Raw genomic sequence first — 18,082 nt, forward strand, 5'->3', positions numbered from 1 at the left:
AGTAAGAAGGAACGATGTCATGAAACATATGACAACATGGATGAACCTTGAAAACATAATGCTGAGTGAAATAAGCCAGGCAGAAAAAGAGAAGTATTATATGCTACCACTAATGTGAACATTGAAAAATGTAAAACGAATGGTTTATAATGTATGATGTAGGGGAACTAGTGATAGAGAGCAATTAAGGAAGGGGGAACGATAATTCAATAAGAACAGATAAGCTATCATGGGTAAATTTAACATTCTGGGAGTGCCCAGGAATGAGTATGGTCTGTTAATTTCTGATGGCTATAGTAGGAACAAGTTCACAGAAATGTTGATATATAGGTTACTTTCTTGGGGTAGAGCAGGAACATGTTGGAAGTAAAGGAGTTATCTTAGGTTAGTTGTCTTTTTCTTACTCCCTTGTTATGGTCTGTTTGGAATGTTCTTTTAGTGTATGTTTTTTTAAGTTTTTTATTGATTTATTTTATTTTTTACACAGTTGATTTAAAACAAACAGAGTTAATTAAAAAAAAAAAAACAAGGAAAAATAATATGCAGAGTCCCCTTGAGGAGCTGGTGGAGAATGCAGGGGTACTTGACTGCCCCACCTTGATGGTTGCTAATGTGCTCACAGACATAGGGGACTGGTGGTTTGATGGGTTGAGCCCTCTACCACAGGACTTGCCCTTGGGAAGACTTGCTGCAAAGGAGAGGCTAGGCCTCCCTATAATTGTGCCTAAGAGCCTCCTCCCGAATGCCTCTTTGTTACTCAGATGTGGCCCTGTCTCTCTAGCTAAGCCAACTTGGCAGGTGAAATCACTGCTCTCCCCTCTACATGGGATCAGACACCCAGGGGAGTGAATCTCGCTGGCAACGTGGAATATGACCCCTGGGGAGGAATGTAGACCCCATATCGTGGGATGGAGAACATCTACTTGACCAAAAGGGGGAAGTGAAAGGAAATGAAATAAGCTTCAGTGGCAGAGAGATTCCAAAAGGAGCTGAGCGGTCACTCTGGTGGGCACTCTTATGCACAATATAGACAACACTTTTTAGGTTCTAATGAATTGGAATAGCTAGCAGTAAATACCTGAAACTATCAAACTACAACCCAGAACCCATGAATCTTGAAGACAGTTGTATAAAAATGTAGCTTATGAGGGGTGATAATGTGATTCGGAAAGCCATATGGACCACACTCCCCTTTCCCTAGTTTACGGATGGCGGAGTAGAAAAATGGGGGAAGGAGAAAAACAAACAAACAAACAAAGGCACCCAGTGTTCTTTTTTACTTTAATTGCCCTTTTTCACTTTAATTATTATTCTTGTTATTTTTGTGTGTGATAATGAAGGTGTCAGGGATTGATTTTGGGGATATATGCAAAACTATGTAATGGTACTGTGAACAATTGAATGTATGATTTGTTTTGTATAACTGTGTGGTATGTGAATATATCTCAATAAAATGAAGTTTTAAAAAAACACATTACTACATTTCATACCCCCCCCCCAAAAAAAAAAAAACAAAAAAAAAGAAGGGAGGCAGGAGGAGATGACCAGCCTCTCCAGGAACACCTCCCATTAATACGAACCTGCCTTTACCTAAGCTGTAATTGGCTCCTCTAGTGCTATAGTTGAAAAATGGACAAGAGGTAAGCAACAGCGAAGGCTGTACTTGAGTAGAGATCCAGTCATCTTCATAATGTTAGGCTCTTTGAGGCATGATTCAGACACCAGTCTCTATGTCCTTCCTATTCCAGAGGTTTCACAGCAAACTCTGAGGATTTCTCAGGTATGTGTACTGTCCTGGATTGGGGTAGGGAGCAGGGATGCATCTCTGTCTTTGTTTAGTTTGAGTTTTCCAGAGGGCAGAGCCTGAGACAATGATGTGGCTGTAGGCAGTTCATTTGGGAGATGATCCTGGGAATCAGGAGAGAAGAAGTCGGGAGGATGAGAGAGACAAGGAGGAAAAGGCAACACAGGGGGTGTGTGGAAAAGGTCACTGTCAGAGCATTAGTGGCTTAAGTCCACTGGGATATGTAGGAAACACAGAGATTGACTTCCAAAATTGTTTCTATGAAGGTCCAGAGAGGATGTTTCTGTATTAAACATTTGTATTTAAAATTCAAATTTACATCAAGTTTGACTTCCTATTCCCAGAGGTACCTATAGCTAACAATACAAAATATGTATCAATGAACATTTATTGAATGGATAGAGATAAGGTTGCCTTTTACCTGAAGTTCAGTACTGAGTATTCTGTAATTAGAAAAACTTGGAACTTACCTTTAGCTATAAGACAATTTATTAAATTATACTTCCCAACAATTATTGAAAGTTATAGAACTATGCACAAACACCTAGATAGAAACTAAGGAATAAATTGACCACTTGAGAATTGACAGAATCCTTAAAGACTAAATTTGTTTGCGTGACTTGAACGGCTCAATATCCACTGGAGAATGTGGTAATTATCCACGATCCTTTTGAATTAACATTACAATCTCTAGAGTCTTCACAGATTTATACTCCAAGGACAACAATAAAGAAAGATAGCTATAAAATCACAATGACTTTGGATTTGTTACTGAAAGATGACTGGTTCTTATTCTAATAGGTAAGATTCTGGGTTTTGTGAATGAATCTGACATACTGTTTTTCATTTACTATTTGAGAACCCTTTACTTTATAAGGGTAGCTCTGTACTCCAAACCATAGGTGGGAGACATGGCATACATTAACAAACAGTTAGTAAGCAACTTGGGCTGACTTACTCTATTCCCACAGTCTTCTTCGTGTGAATGAACAGGCATAATCCAAGTTACTGGAATTCCTTGTCTACATACTATTAACACCAGAAAGTCATAAGGTCTATCAATACTAGATAAACTGAGTAGTCAGCTATAATACTAACAAATCCACTGGCTTTGAGATGCTCTGAAGAATTATTGTCAGCAAATATCTTTGAAGAAAGACTAACTTTTTCAAATGGGTCTCTATGCTTGGCCTTCACGGTCAACAAAACACATTGGACAAAGCTAAGAATATAAAGCCAGAGAATTTGAAGTTGAGGGTCACCTGTGTACCAGCTGGGTGGCCCTGGGCAAATTTCTTAACTTTTATACTACAGTTTAAACAACTGTATATTATGTAAAAAATAATATTATTTCATCCTCTCAAACTTTAATTAGAAAACATTGTACAGTAGAAGATTATTTTATTTGTTTGAAAAAATTTATTCTAATTACATTCTGAATATCAAACATGGTTTCTGCAAAGCAATTACACTGATAGTTTATTCTACTTGATAATGAAAAATATTTTAAAATGTAAACATTTAAAAATATTCAATACCTATACAATCGGTCCATATCATTCATAACCCAAATTTGAAATTTCTTTCTGATGTAAGTATCAGCAACATTTGTACTTCCCCTTTTAAAAAAACTCTAGATTAACTGATATACATTGTCAGATAGGTAATTAGGAAGACATCTATTTTATACATTAAGTGTTAGAAAATTAAAAGGCTAATCTCTTTTCCACACATAGTCAAGAGTATTGGACTTCCCGGTAAGTATCACTTAATTTCAGTTATACAACACATTTACTAAAGAAATAGTTCATAGTCAGACTACCCAAGATTTATACTCTGACTCACAAAGTGCTGTATAGACTTGTTGTTTAGAAGATTTGGGAAGTTTTCCCCAATAATTTCTTTGAATACTCTTCCTAGACCTTTACCCTTTTCTTCCCCTTCTGGGACACCAATGAGTCTTATATTTGGACGTTTCATATTATCTATCATATCCCTGAGGTCCATTTCGATTTTTTCAATTTTTTCCCCCGTTCTTTCTTTTATACTTTCATTTTCCATTCTTTCATCTTCCAGGTCACTGATTTGTTGTTCAACTTCCTCTAGTCTTGTACTGTGAGTGTCCAGAATCTTTTTAATTTGGTCAACAGTTTCTTTAATTTCCATAAGATCATCCATTTTTTTATTTAGTCTTGCAATGTCTTCTTTATGCTCTTCTAGGGTCTTCTTGATTTCCTTTGTATCCCGTACTATGGTCTCATTGTTCATCTTTAGTTCTTTGAGTAGCTGCTCTAGGTGCTGTGTCTCTTCTGATCTTTTGATTTGGGTGCTTGGGCTTGGGTTATCCATATCGTCTGGTTTTTTCATATGCTTTATAATTTTCTGTTGTTTTTGGCCTCGTGGCATTTGCTGAACTTGATAGGGTTCTTTTAGGATTTGTAGACCAATTGAAGTCCTTATCTCTAATTTATCAGATCTACAGCTTCGTGGAGTACACTTTCTCTAACTAACCAGCAGGTGGCGTCCACGAGCCACCTGTTCTCCACAAGCCAGTTCTCCCCTGCTTAGCCTTTTTGGTGAGTGGGGGAGTGAGTCTTGTGGGGTCCAATTGGTGTACCAAGCTTGCGTGTGTAGTTGGTGTTGCCTGCCCTGTATATGGGGCGTGTTTCTGGGCAGTCAGGGAGTGGGGGTGGCCCTAACAATCAAATCTCCCTGGTGATCCTAGAGTTTTAAAGCTGCTGCAATAGTCTAATCCTTCAGTTCAGTCCTGCCACAGTTTGTCTCTGCCACTGACCCACAAGTCCTTGGTATTGGCATATGGCTCCTGAGACTTGCAAGTGGGCCCCTCTTCCAGGCTGTGCACCCCGGGTCCTCTGTTGAGGGACGACTGTGCTATGTCACAGGTGAGTGCCGTCCCCCCAGGGCAGTTCTGGGCTGCTGGGCTGTGTAGGGAGGGTCCCAGTCTGCTCAAATGATGGCTGAATGGGGCTTTGTTAATTCACACTGCTCCACCTTCCCAACTCTGGGATAATCAGCTGAGGTTGCAGGGAAGGCTAATGTCCACGCCCAGTTTTGTGGTGTGTGCCTGCTATTTGAAGCACTTCCGTCACACTAGGTTGTCTGGGGCAGCTCTGGGCTATGGGGCTGGCGATGGGCAGGAGTGTTTCCTGTCCACCAGGATGATGGCTGTGAGCGGACACCCCCCTTTTCTTGGGAAGTTGTGGTGTTTAGTGAATTTTCTCAGCCACTGGATTATTGCCTTTTGCCTTTTGTGTCAGAGCTCTCTTAGTTCTGCTCTTGACTTGACCTGCCCAAATTGCAAGTCTTTGAAGCTTTCTGTATTGGGCTTCTTGGAGTAATTGTTTTAGAAAAAGAAAAAAATATTAAAAAAAAAAAAAAAAAAAAAAAGGCCCTCCTCAGAGATCTAATGGGTTATTGAAATGCTAAGAGACAAAGCAACCAGGGCCATTAAGGAAAGGTCCACAGGGCAGAGAGATCAGCTTTTCTTCGGGATTTGCATATGCGCCTCGGGTCCTGATCTCTGCCCTTCCCCTTTCTATGTTCACCAGAACTCCAAAAATCCTCCGCTTTTATTTTGGAGTTTTTCGTGTCGTTTTTTTTCTATGCCTGTCTCCTCTCTGCTGGGCTGGCTGCTCTCAGATTCTCTGGTGTCTGGTCTCAGTCTATCTATGGTTGGAGTTTGGATCAGTAGAATGAGTTTCCGATAAGGGCTGCCACTGCAGTTCTCCCTTCTCCTTCCCGGAGCTGACAGCCCCTCCTCCCACGGGACTGAGCCTGGCAGGGAGGGGCGCGGGTCCCCTGGCCGCAAAAACTTACAGATTTCGCTGATCTCAGCAGTTCGACGTTTTCATGAGTGTTGTATGAAGTATGCCCAAAGTCAGATTGCTCTGTGGTGTCCAGTCCACGCAGTTCCTGGCTTTCTACCTACTTTCCTGGAGGAGTAACTAAACATACAGCTCACCAGTCTGCCATCTTGCCGCTGTATAGACTTGTGCAAGTTATATAACTTCTTTCAGACTCGGTTTCCTCCTCTTAAAATATTGATGAAATTACTTAACATTATTGAATGGAAAATAAGTTACAACTATATATGTATGTATATGTATACATAAAGTATAGCCATTTGCTTATCATTTAGTAAACATATAGTAAATTTAATGGTTTCTCAAGTCTCCATTACACAACTACATAAATATAATACATATATATTATTTCGCACAATTCAAATCTCTTTATAATTCTCATCAGTCATAATTTTTATTCTTAGGCTCTAAAGCAACTTCAAATATAATTTAAAAACTATAGTAAGCAAAGGAAACCAATGTTATTTGATGGAAGACTTTTATTGTTGGTTTAAAACAATTTTGAAAATACAGGAACACTCATTGTTTGATGCACCAATGCTTGAATGATAGCTTTATTTATTGAGACTTCCCATATGCCTAGTAAGGGAAATGAAACCAGCAAATTCATAACTTCTTTAACGTGATTTGTCCATCAGACTCTCTTTGATACCAGCGACAGTATCTCATGGATTCCCTGGTGGATGGGAACCACACTGCAGTGACAGGGTTCATCCTATTGGGCTTAACAGATGATCCCAAACTTCGGGTCATCCTCTTCATGGTCATACTATGCATCTACCTGGTGACCATATCTGGCAATCTCAGCACAATCATTCTTATCAGAATCTCTTCTCAGCTCCATCATCCTATGTATTTATTCCTGAGCCACTTGGCTTTTGCTGACATAGTCTATTCATCATCTGTCACTCCCAATATGCTTGTAAACTTCCTGGTGGGGAGGAACACAATCTCTTATTTTGGATGTGCCATCCAGCTTGGTTCAGCCTTCTTCTTTGGGACATCTGAGTGCTTCCTCCTGGCTGCTATGGCATATGATCGCTTTGTGGCAATCTGCAACGCACTGCTTTACTCAATCAAAATGTCTAAACAAATCTATGTCCAGTTACTCTCTGTGGCTTACATAAGTGGTTTCCTCAATACTTCAATTTATACTATTTCCTTCTTTTCTTTATTCTTCTGTGGACCAAATCAAGTCAATCACTTTTTCTGTGATTTTGCTCCTTTAGTTAAACTTTCCTGTTGTGATATTAGTATTCCTGCAGTTGTTCCCTCATTTTCTGCTGGATCTGTCATCGTGACCGCAGTGTTTATCATAGTCGTTTCCTTTGCCTACATCCTCATCACCATCCTGAAGATGTGCTCTTCTGAAGATGCGCTCTTCTGAGGGACGCCACAAGGCCTTCTCCACCTGCACCTCCCACCTCACTTCTGTCACTCTGTTCTTTGGGACAATTACATTCATTTATGTGATGCCCAAATCCAGCTACTCAACTGACCAGAACAAGGTGGTGTCTGTGTTCTACATGGTGGAGATCCCCATGTTGAACCCTCTCATCTACAGCCTCATGAATAAGGAGATTAAGGGTGCTCTGAAGAGAGAGCTTCGTAGAAAAATATTTGCTCAACGAAACCTTTACTTTTGTTGGGTTTGCTGAAATAGTACAACGTGAGCATAAGAAAAAAATTGAATTCCTATGATCACAATACATGCGTATATCATTATCCAGTGTGGAGCTTCTAAAATCTATAAGCGTGGATTTTGCAATATAAAAAAATAAATCAGAAGTTGAGAATGAGTTGCCTCAATGTAATGAAATTTTTCATTAAGAAAACAGAATTACATCACATGCAAAACTTCTTAATGCGCTAAAAATCTTTTTTAAATTTGTATTCAAATATTTTTTGAAAAAGTAGTTCTCAGCCCTAAGTTACATTACTGTACCTTCATAGACTTAATAGTGTGTACCTTTTCATCAGCAGCTTATCCCGAGATGTATCTGATAACTACAGTTATGACAAGGTACATTCTGTGGGTAAATGATAAAACCTAACAGAGAGTAAAATTCCTGGAGATTATCTGCTTATAGAAAGTTTACCCACTGATAATAAATTTTTGGACCATATAACTCAGGACTGTGTTTTTAGACTCTGACTCCAATCTTGGATATAGGAGATCCCAACAAAAAATAGGATGAGACTCATGTCTATAGGGTGAGTTCTTTAATCAGGTCAAGAAGAGATGACTTCCTCTAGGAGGATGAGTAGGTTTTTTGAATTCTGCATGAACTGAGTGGAGCAAAAACAAACAACAATTTTCAGAAGGAAAATCCAGTTCTTTGGATGATATTGAGATGCTTAGTAACAATCCCAGAGCTCACTTGTTCATGATCAGGCCTTTTGCTCAGGAAAGTCCAAGGGAAAGGACTGATTCTCCCGTGAAATTGTGACTTGTCCAGGATAGGCTCTTTGACCATTATATGTTAACAACTAACACAATAAGTTTCTCCTGTTCCCTCTTTTGTGTTTCAGATACAATTTGCATCCTATTTTGCAAGCAAAGTATGTAGCATTATGGCATTAATCACTTCATTCATTCATTTGCTCTTTCATTCACTCAAAAATTACATTATCTCTATTATTCCAGCCACTTTTCTAGGCAAATATAAATATGTGAGAAACAAATGTGTGCCCGTATGAAATTTATATTCTAGCATGGGAATCAGAAAATAAAACTAAGAAGTAATTGATATGGACTATTAGGAAGTGATAAGTGTTATGCATAAAGAGAAAGCAGGATAGAATGAGGTAGACTGATTACTAGGGACAGGCAATGGTCAGCGTGGGCCTCGCTGAGTAAATAACATCTGACAAACGATTGCAGGAGGTGACGACACTTCATGTTGACTATGGTGTCTTCCCTCATATGAGTATAATTTACCTTTGAGGCTCTGTTCCATCAATAGTTTGATAATGTTAACCAACTCCCATAATGAGCACAACTAAAAGAAATACTGGAAAATTAAATATATCTTAAAGTCACTTTTGAGTCTACAGAACAATAAGGAATTGCCTCACCAGAATGTCTGAGAATCTAGAGAGGTGAGCACAGCACTCAAAAATGCTTTTGCCTTGAGGTATATGAGAAATCAGAAGAATCAGCCACCGACCTGCACCATGGATTTAGTGTTCATTTGGGGAAAGGGGGACAGATGTCGGAACCTAGGTAATGTCTGGGTGAGAATTCTCAATAATATATCTCATGATGCTCTCAGGACAAGGGTAAGACTGAAATAACCAAGACCTTGTACAGATTTGCACCACTGGAGGTTTGGGAATCACAAGCCTTGAACATGGATTAAGGTGAAAAACAGATTACGCTTCAGGGTGACCAGAAAAGGGAATCCAGCTGATTGCAGAAAGTTCTTCCTCCCAGGTCTTTAGTTTTCCTACCAAGTTATTATTCAAATACCATTACTATCACTCAGTGATTAATAATGACCAGCACAACAGGGAAAAATTAGACCAAATAGGGGACCCAGTGGAAACAACTGTTGACAGAAACAGAACCATTAAGACTTAAGACACGGGAATTAATTGACATATACTAATATTACTGTATTTAAAGCAATAAACTATAACTTGAAATAAGTACCACTTCAGAAAATCAAAAATAATAATCCATTTTTTTGGAAAAATAACTAAATAGAGTTTTCTAACTGAAAATTTCCCTTTGTCAGCAGAGTTACTCAAAGCATTTCTCCTTTCTCTTCATTGGTTGCTATAATGATATCTCAACACTTCTCATATCCATCTAGGTAATTAATACAATTCTGCTTAAAATAATTACTTTTGTTTTGTTTTCATTGGAACTTGATCAGGTGACAATAAAATTATTTTTTTCTAGACGACCTGGGTACCCAAAAAAGATTTCTTCTATCAGATGTCTATGAGATATCGAAACTTATGTTTAAAAAAAACAGCATTTAAGAAAGTATGGATATGGCACAAATATAGGTAAATATTCCAGTAAAGTAGCCTAGAGAAACTGGGACAAGAACCATACTTATATAGTTACTCAATTTCTGGTACAGGTGGCACTTAGAGTTTCAAAATATCCTGGAATCATATATAAACTTTTGGAGGAAAACAAAATGACTCTTACCTCATGCTTTCTGTAGAAATATTTCTTGGTGAATTACAGTCCTGAGTAATGACAACAAACAATAAATCTTTAAAGTTATTCTAGGAGAAAATCTTATTGACCATAGAATAGGTAAATGTATCTGTGGTAGTTTCAAGCTGTTATGTACCCCAGAAAAGGTCATATTCATTTAATCCATTCTTGCGGGTGCACATCTTTTGTTGGGGGAAGGAGGGAATTTTCTTTTTTTTTTTTTGTGCTTGGAAGGAATAGGCCCAAATGTAGACAAATAGTCCAGTGGAGTAGACTAGAGAAACTAGGACCAGAGCCATATTTTGATAGTTATTCTATTTATGGTAAAGGCTGCAAAATATTTTCAAATTTCAAAAGGTTTGGAAGAAAAGATACTGGCTCTAACTTCACGCTATATGTAGAAATATTTCTAGGTGAATTATAGTCCAGAATACTGATAAAAAACAATAAATCATTAAAGGTACTCTAGAAGAAAAATATCACTGATAATAAGATAGTTAAATATATCTGTGGTAGTTTGAAGCGGTTATGTACCCCAGAAAAGGCCATGTTCTTTTTATCCATTCCTGTGGGTGCTGTCCTATTGAGACCTTTTGATTTGGTTTTTCCTTTCTTTTTCTTTATTTTTTTATTGTGGAATAAAATATATTTATACAGAAGTGATAACTATCCCAGTACAATTTAACAATTAGTTAGCAAATTTCAAAGAATGTTATGGGTTACAGTTTCACTGTTTCAGTTCTTTCCTCCTAGCAATTCTAATACCCTAGCAACTAAGAAAAAGAAAATTATATAGCGATTCAGCATTCATAATCCTTCGTTAAATTATATCTTGTCTGTTGCTACTCTTTCCTCTAGTTTAATGACTTTTTGGATCTTCAGGGATGTCTAAGCAGTGATCACCCTAATTTGTTCATGTTGGAAAGGGGTATCAACATTATGGGAGTAGGGGACGCAACTGGTTGATTTTCTTGAAGAGGCTGTTGCCTCTTGGTTTGGGGACTTAGTTGACACAGGAACTCTCTGGAGGATTTAAGATTCTGAAGAATAAACTTAAGGTGTGAAACTTTTATAGAGCCCTCAGATAGGGAACGAGGTATTCTTTAGGGTTTTCGGTACTACTGTTGAGTTGGGCTTACCATACTGTGGCCATTTGGGATATCTTGCTGAAGCTTGCATAGGAGTTACTTCCATGACAGCCTCTCGACTCTATCTGAAATCTCTTAGCCACTGAAACCTTAGTTTGTTGCCTTTCTTTTCCCCCTTTTGGTCAAAAAGGCATTCTCAACTTCTCAATGCCAGGGTCAGGCTCATTTCTGGAATCTGTGTCTCACGTTGCCAGGGAGTCTCACTCATTTGGGAGTCCTGCCCCACATTGGGGTGATGGTGATGAATTTATTTACAGAGTTGGGCTTAGAGAAAGTTTACATTTGAGCAACAAAAGAGGTTCTGTAGAGGTGACTCCTAGGCATAATTATAGGTGGGCTTAGCCTCCCTTTTACAACTGTAAGTTTCACAAGAGCAAGTCTGAAGATCGAGGACTTCGCTTATGAAGTGGGGGTTCCTAATTTCACATAGCATGTTTTATTCATGATAACCAATCAATATCTCACATTGTCATCACACAACTTGTACAATCCTCATCCCTCTCCATTTTAAACAATTCTCACGACCCCAAACACCTCATAGCTCTTTTCAACCCTTAATTATTTGTCCCTAGTATTTGTGTGGTACTAGTATGGTTTTCCTATAATTATACTCCATGGTATGCAATAGGTAGATTTTGCCATTTACCACTGTTGTCAACTCTCTGTACCAGTATCATAACTTAAAAGTATATTATGCAAGAAGTATATCTGTAGTGCTGATCTGTGGGATACATGACTTTAAACAACCCGATCAATCCTGTTTGCCTTCAATGCAGCTCTAATACTTATAATGCCTTTAACAAAGAATCATCACCCCATCCACTCCCGTACCTTTAAATTCACCCTCATCACTTCTGGGAAGATGGCGGATTAGGAGAGGCAGAGCAAAATTCTCCTCCATGAAAAAGAGTAGATTAAAGACAGAATGCTCCTGGGGAAAGGCAGTTGGAGCCAGCTTATGAGTGCAGAAGGGGGCAGCTTTCCATGCCCTTGCACCCATCTCAGCAGTTGGCTGGAGGGGTAACCCTTCACAGCTCCACAGTCAAGAGCTCCTGTTTGGGAACTTGGGATTCAGTGGGCTTGTGACCACAACCATTTCTCCTCCACAGAAGCCTGCAGTGTGCATAGCTGAGAGGTAAGGGTGCCTCATGGAAGTGTCAGGAGCCCCACCCCTGCCAATGCAAGGGACTCACGGGCAAATGTTGGAGAGGGACTGAGGTGCATATGAACTAGAAGGTGAGACATGCAACTGCAGAGACCCAGAGTAGTCCAACCACAGTTCCAGGAAATGCAGGGACCACTGTGCCCTGGCGCGGACTCCATGATCTCCTCCCACAGGGCAGGCAGTCCCCAGTGCACATGGAGAACTGGTGTGCTGACTAGGGTTTCCCACCCGGTTTGGACCCTGCTCAGTGTATACACAAAGTTGGGGGAGAACTGGCTTGAGGGTAAAAGGTGGATCAAGAGAGTCATCTGCTGGTAGGACAGGGAAAGTGTACTCCACTAAGCTGTGGATCTGCCAAATTACAGATAAATTTTCAAATAATCCCGTGTATCCTAAATAACCTTATTAAGATGACGAAATGCCATGAGGGCAACAACAGAAAACTGTAAAGCATATGAAGAAACTTGAGACTCAGAACAGCATATTTGAATAGGCAGAGGAGAGACTTAGCAAGCTTGAGGACAACACTATGGAATGTGAAAGCACAAAACAACAAATGGTGAAAAAAATAGAAAAATTTGAAATTGATCTCAGTGAAATGATGGACTACACGGAGTGCACAAATGTAAAAATAATTGGTGTTCCAGAAGGTGAAGAATAAAGGGCTAGGAAGAATATTCAAAGACATTGTAGGGGGAAAACTCTCAATGCTCCCAAATGACATAAATAGACAAATAAAAGATGCCCAATGAGCCTCAAATAGAACACATCCAAATAAACCCATCCCAAGACATATTCTGATCACACTGTCAAATGCTGAAGAGAAGGAGAAAGTTCTGAAAGCAGCAAGAGAAAAGTGATTCACCACATACATACAAGGGAAGAAACGAAGTCTAAATATTGACTACTCAGCGGGCACCACGGAGGTGAGAAGGCAGTGGGATGACATATTCAAATTACGGAAGGAGAAAAACTGCCAGACAAGAATTCTTTATCCAGAAAAGCTCTCCTTCAAAATTGAGGGAGAGTTTAAAATATTCAAAGACAAACAAATGCTGAGAGAAAATGTTAACAACAGACCTTCCCTGCAAGAAATAAAGAAAGGGAGCTCTATTGGCTACAAAAAAATAAAGAAGAGATAAGTCTGGAGAAGGGTACAGAACTGAAGAGTATAAGTAAGGGTAACTTAAGGGAAATAAAGAGAGAAAGACGGAAAAAATAGATCTGACAACTAAAACCAAAGGATAAGATGCCTGATTCAAAAACTGCCTTCACAGTAATAACACTGAATGTGAATGGATTAAACTCCCATATAAAAAGCTATGGATTGGAAAAATGGATTTAAAAACATGAACCATCAATGTGCTGTTTACAACAGACTCATCTTAGACCCAGTGACTCCAAGAGATTGAAAGTGAAACAAAGGGAAAAAATATTCCACACAAGCTACAGCCAAAAGAAAGCAGGGGAATCAATACTAATTTCAGTTAAACAAACACTGACTGTAAAGATGTCATAAGAGACAAAGAAGGACACTGTATACTAATAAAAGGGACAATTCACCAAGAAGAAATAGCAGTCAAATATTTATGACCTCAGTCAAGGATCTCCAATTTACGAGACGAACATTGATGAAACTGAAGGGAACAATAGACATTTCTACAATAATAGTGGGAGACTTCAATACACCACTCTTTCCCAGAGACAGATCAACCAGACAGAGGCCTAATAAGGAAATTCAGAACCTAAAAAAAAATGTGATAAATGAATTAGACTTAAACATATATAGAGCGTTACATCCAAATTACCAGTACACATACGTTCTTCTCTAGTGGTCACAGAACTTTCTCCAGGATATATCATATGCTGCAGTATAAAAGTAGCCTCAATAAATTAAGAAAATTGAAATTATTCAAAGCACATTCTCTGACCACAATGGAAAGCAATTAGAAGTCAATTACCATCAAAGATCTAGAACATGCACAAATACCTGGAGGTGAAACAACTCACCCCTAAACAGTCAGTGGGTCAAAAAAGAAATTGCAAGTGAAATTGCTAAATATCTACAGACAAATGAAAATGAGAACACAACACATCAAAACTTATGGGATATAGCAAAAGTGATGCTGAGGGTAAATTTATAGCTCTAAATGCACACATTAAAAAGAAGAAAGCTAAAATGAAAGAACGAATGGAACTGAAGAAGCTAGAAAAGGATCAGCAAACTAACCCTAAAGCAAGTAGAAGAAAACAAATGACAAGGAGTAAAGCAGAAATCAGTGACATGGAGAACAACAACAACAAATGACAGAGGAAATAAATAAATCCAAAAGTTGATTCATTGAGAAGATCAAAAAGATTGAGAAACCCTTAGCTAGACTAACAAAGTTAAAAAGAGAGAAGACCCTAATAAACAAAATCATAAATAAGAGGAGGGTTGTGCCAGTTTGGTTACATTATATCCCCCAGAAAAAGCCACATTCTTTAATGCAATCTTGTGGGGGCAGACATATTAGTGTTGATTAGGTTGGAACCTATTGATTGAGAGTTTCCATGGAGATGTGACTAGGTCAACTGTGGATGAGACCTTTGATTAGATAATTTCCATGTAGGTGTTATCCCACCCACTCAGGGTGGGTCTCATTAAATCACTGGAGTCCTATGAAAGAGTTCACAGACAGAAGGAGCTCAGAGCAGCTGAGAGTGACATTTAGGAGAGCAGCTGAGAGAGCAATTTTGGAGACAGCTGTTGAAAGCAGACTTTTGCTGATGCTTTCGAGATTCTTGCCCAGAGTTTGCCCCAAGTAGCTAAGCTCAGAATGCTGGCAACGAACCCTTCAGAAAGGACCTGGGAGAAAAAAACCAGGAATGCACAGGGGCTGAGAAAAGAGCTGGAATACAACCCAGGATCGGCAGACACCAGCCACATCCCTTCCTAGCTAACAGAGATTTTCTGGATGCCATTGGCCACCCTTTGGTGAAGGTACCCTATTGTTGATGCCTAAGCTTGGATACCATTATGGCCTTAACACTTTAACTCTGTAACCAAATAAACCCCCTTTAAAAAAGCCAGTCCATTTCTGGTATTTCGTATAATGTCAGCATTAGCAAACTGGAAAAGGGGTCAATAACTGTGGATCCTGAAGAAATTTAAAAAATCATTCAGAGGATACTATGACCAATTGTATGCTAACATACTAGAAAATTTAGAGGAAATGGACAATTTTATGGAAACACATGAACAGCCCAGACTGACCTGATAAGAAACAGAAGACCTCAGCAAACCAATTATAAGTAAAGACATCCAATCAGTCATCAAAAAGCTTCCCACAAATAAAAGCCCAGGGCCCAGTGCCTTCACAAGGGAATTTTACCAAACTTTCTGAAAAGAACTGACACTATTCCTGCTCAACCTCTCACAAAAAATTGAAGAAAATGGAACAGTACTTAACTCATTTTATGAAGCTAACATCCCACTAATACCAAAACCAGATAGAGATGCTATCTGAATATAGCATGCAAAAATTCTCAACAAATACTGGCAGATGAAATCCGAAGGCACATTAAAAAATCATACACCATGACCAAGTGGGGTTCATCCCAGGCGTACAAGGATGGTTCAACATAAGAAAATCAATCAACGTATTACAACACACTAACAAATCGAAATGAAAAATCAAATAATCATCTCAATAGATTGTACAAAATTCAGCACCCTTTTTTGATAAAATCATGTTAAAAGGTAGGAATTGAAGGAAACTTCCTCGATATGTTGAAGGATGAATATGAAAAACCGACAGCCAGCATAGTAGTCAACAGTGAGAGACTGACGGCCTTCCTCCTAAGATTGGGAACGAGACCAGGATGCCCACTGTCACCACTATTATTCGACATTGTGCTAGAAGTTCTACTAGAGCAATCTGGAAGACAAAGAAATGAAAAATTGGAAAGGAAGAAGTAAAACTGTCATTATTTGCAGATGATATGATTGTATATTTGGAACATCCTGAGAAATCCATGACACAGCTACTTGAGCTAATTAACAAATTCAGCAAAGTAGCGGGATACAAGATTAAAGTGCAGAAGTCAATAATGTCCCAATACATTAGTAATGACCTAACTGAAGAGACACTCAAGAAAAACATTCCATTCACAGTAGCAACTAAAAAAAATCAAATACCTAGGTATAAACTTAACCAAAGATGTAAAAGACCTCTAAAGAGACAATTACTTAGCTTTACTAAAACAAATAAAAGGGGACCTAAACATATTCCGAGTTCATGGATGGGAAGGCTAAACATGGTTAAGATGTCAATCCTACCCAAAGTGATCTACAGATTCAAGGCAATTCCAATCAAAATTCCAACAACCTACTTTGCATACTCGAAAAAGCTAGTTATCAAATTTAATTGGAAGCAAAAGGGGACTTAAATTGCTAAAAACATTCTAAACAAGAAAAACAAAGTGGGAGGACTTACACTTCCTAACTTTGAAGCCTACTATAAAGCCACAGTAGTGAAAACAGCATGATACTAGCACAAAGAAAGAGCTATTCATCAATGGAATCACATTGAGAGTCTGGAAATAGACCCATAGATCTATGGTGAACTGATAAGGCACCCAAATCCACTGAACTGGGATAAAACAGTCTCTTCAACAAATGGGGCTTGGAGAACTAGATAGTCACATCCAAAAGAATGAGAGAGGACCCCTACTTCACACCCTGTACAAAAATTAACTCAAAGTGGATAAAAGATCTCAATATAAGACACAGTACCATAAAACTCCTAGAAGATAATGTAGGGAAACACTTTCAAGACCTAGTATTGGGAAGTAGCTACTTGGACTTTACACCCAAAACACAAGCAATGAAAGAAAAAATATATAAATGGAAACTCCTCAAAATGAAAGCTTCTGTATCTCAAAGGAATTTGTCAAAAAGGTGAAGAGGCAGCCAATGCAGTCGGTGAAAACAATTGGAAACCATCTATCAGACAAGAGACTGATACCTTGCATATATAAAGAAATCCTACAACTCTATGAGAAGTGTACAAATAGCCCAATTATAAAATGGGCAAAAGATGTGAAAAGACGCTTCTCTGAAGAGGAAATAGAAATGGCTAAAAAACAGATGAAAAAATGTTCATATTCACTAGCCATTAGGAAAATGCAAATCAAGACCACAATGAGCTATCATCTCACACCAATAAGGATGGCTGCCATTAAACAAAGAGGAAACTACAAATGCTGGAGAGGATGTGGAGAAATTGGAACTCTTATTCATTGGTGATGGGAATGTACACCCGCTGTGGAAGACAATTTGGTGGTTACTCAGAAAAGTAGATATCAAGTTGCCCTGTTATCCAGCAATTTCACTTCTCAGTATACACCCAAAAATCTGAAAGAAGTGACACAAACAGAAATTTGCACACCAATGTTCATAGCGGCATTGTTCACAATTGCCACGAGTTAGAAACAATCTACGTATCCTTCAAGAGATGAGTGGATAAACAAATTGAATGTGTGTGTGTGTGTGTGTGTGTGTGTATGTGTATGATGGATTATGTTGCAGCAGTAAAAAGGAATGATATCTTGAAACATATGACAACATGGAGGAATCTTGAAAACATAATGCTGAGAGCTATTGTATGTTACCACTACTGTGGTCTCCATGAACAATGTAAAATAAGTGCTTTACAATGCAGAATATAGGGGACTTAGATTTAGTCAGAAGCTACTGAAGAGGGGAATGATAATCTAATGTGTACAGACATGATAATGAGGGTGAACTTAATGGTATGGGAATGGACAGGTGTGATTATGGTTTGTTAATTGGATAATAAATATCAGTGCCTCATTGAAGACGAAAAGGTTCAAAAGTGGTTGTTTAAAGGCATAGACACA

The 18,082-nt window shown here is 38.6% G+C and overlaps 1 pseudogene; it reads left to right on the forward strand.

Moving 5' to 3' along the window:
* The first annotated feature begins 6,355 nt into the window (after window positions 1-6,355).
* On the forward strand, window positions 6,356-7,346 carry LOC119536977 (annotated as a pseudogene).
* The last annotated feature ends 10,736 nt before the right edge of the window (window positions 7,347-18,082 follow it).

This window comes from Choloepus didactylus, chromosome 6 (genome assembly GCF_015220235.1).
Source record: "Choloepus didactylus isolate mChoDid1 chromosome 6, mChoDid1.pri, whole genome shotgun sequence".
Lineage (NCBI taxonomy): Eukaryota > Metazoa > Chordata > Mammalia > Pilosa > Megalonychidae > Choloepus > Choloepus didactylus.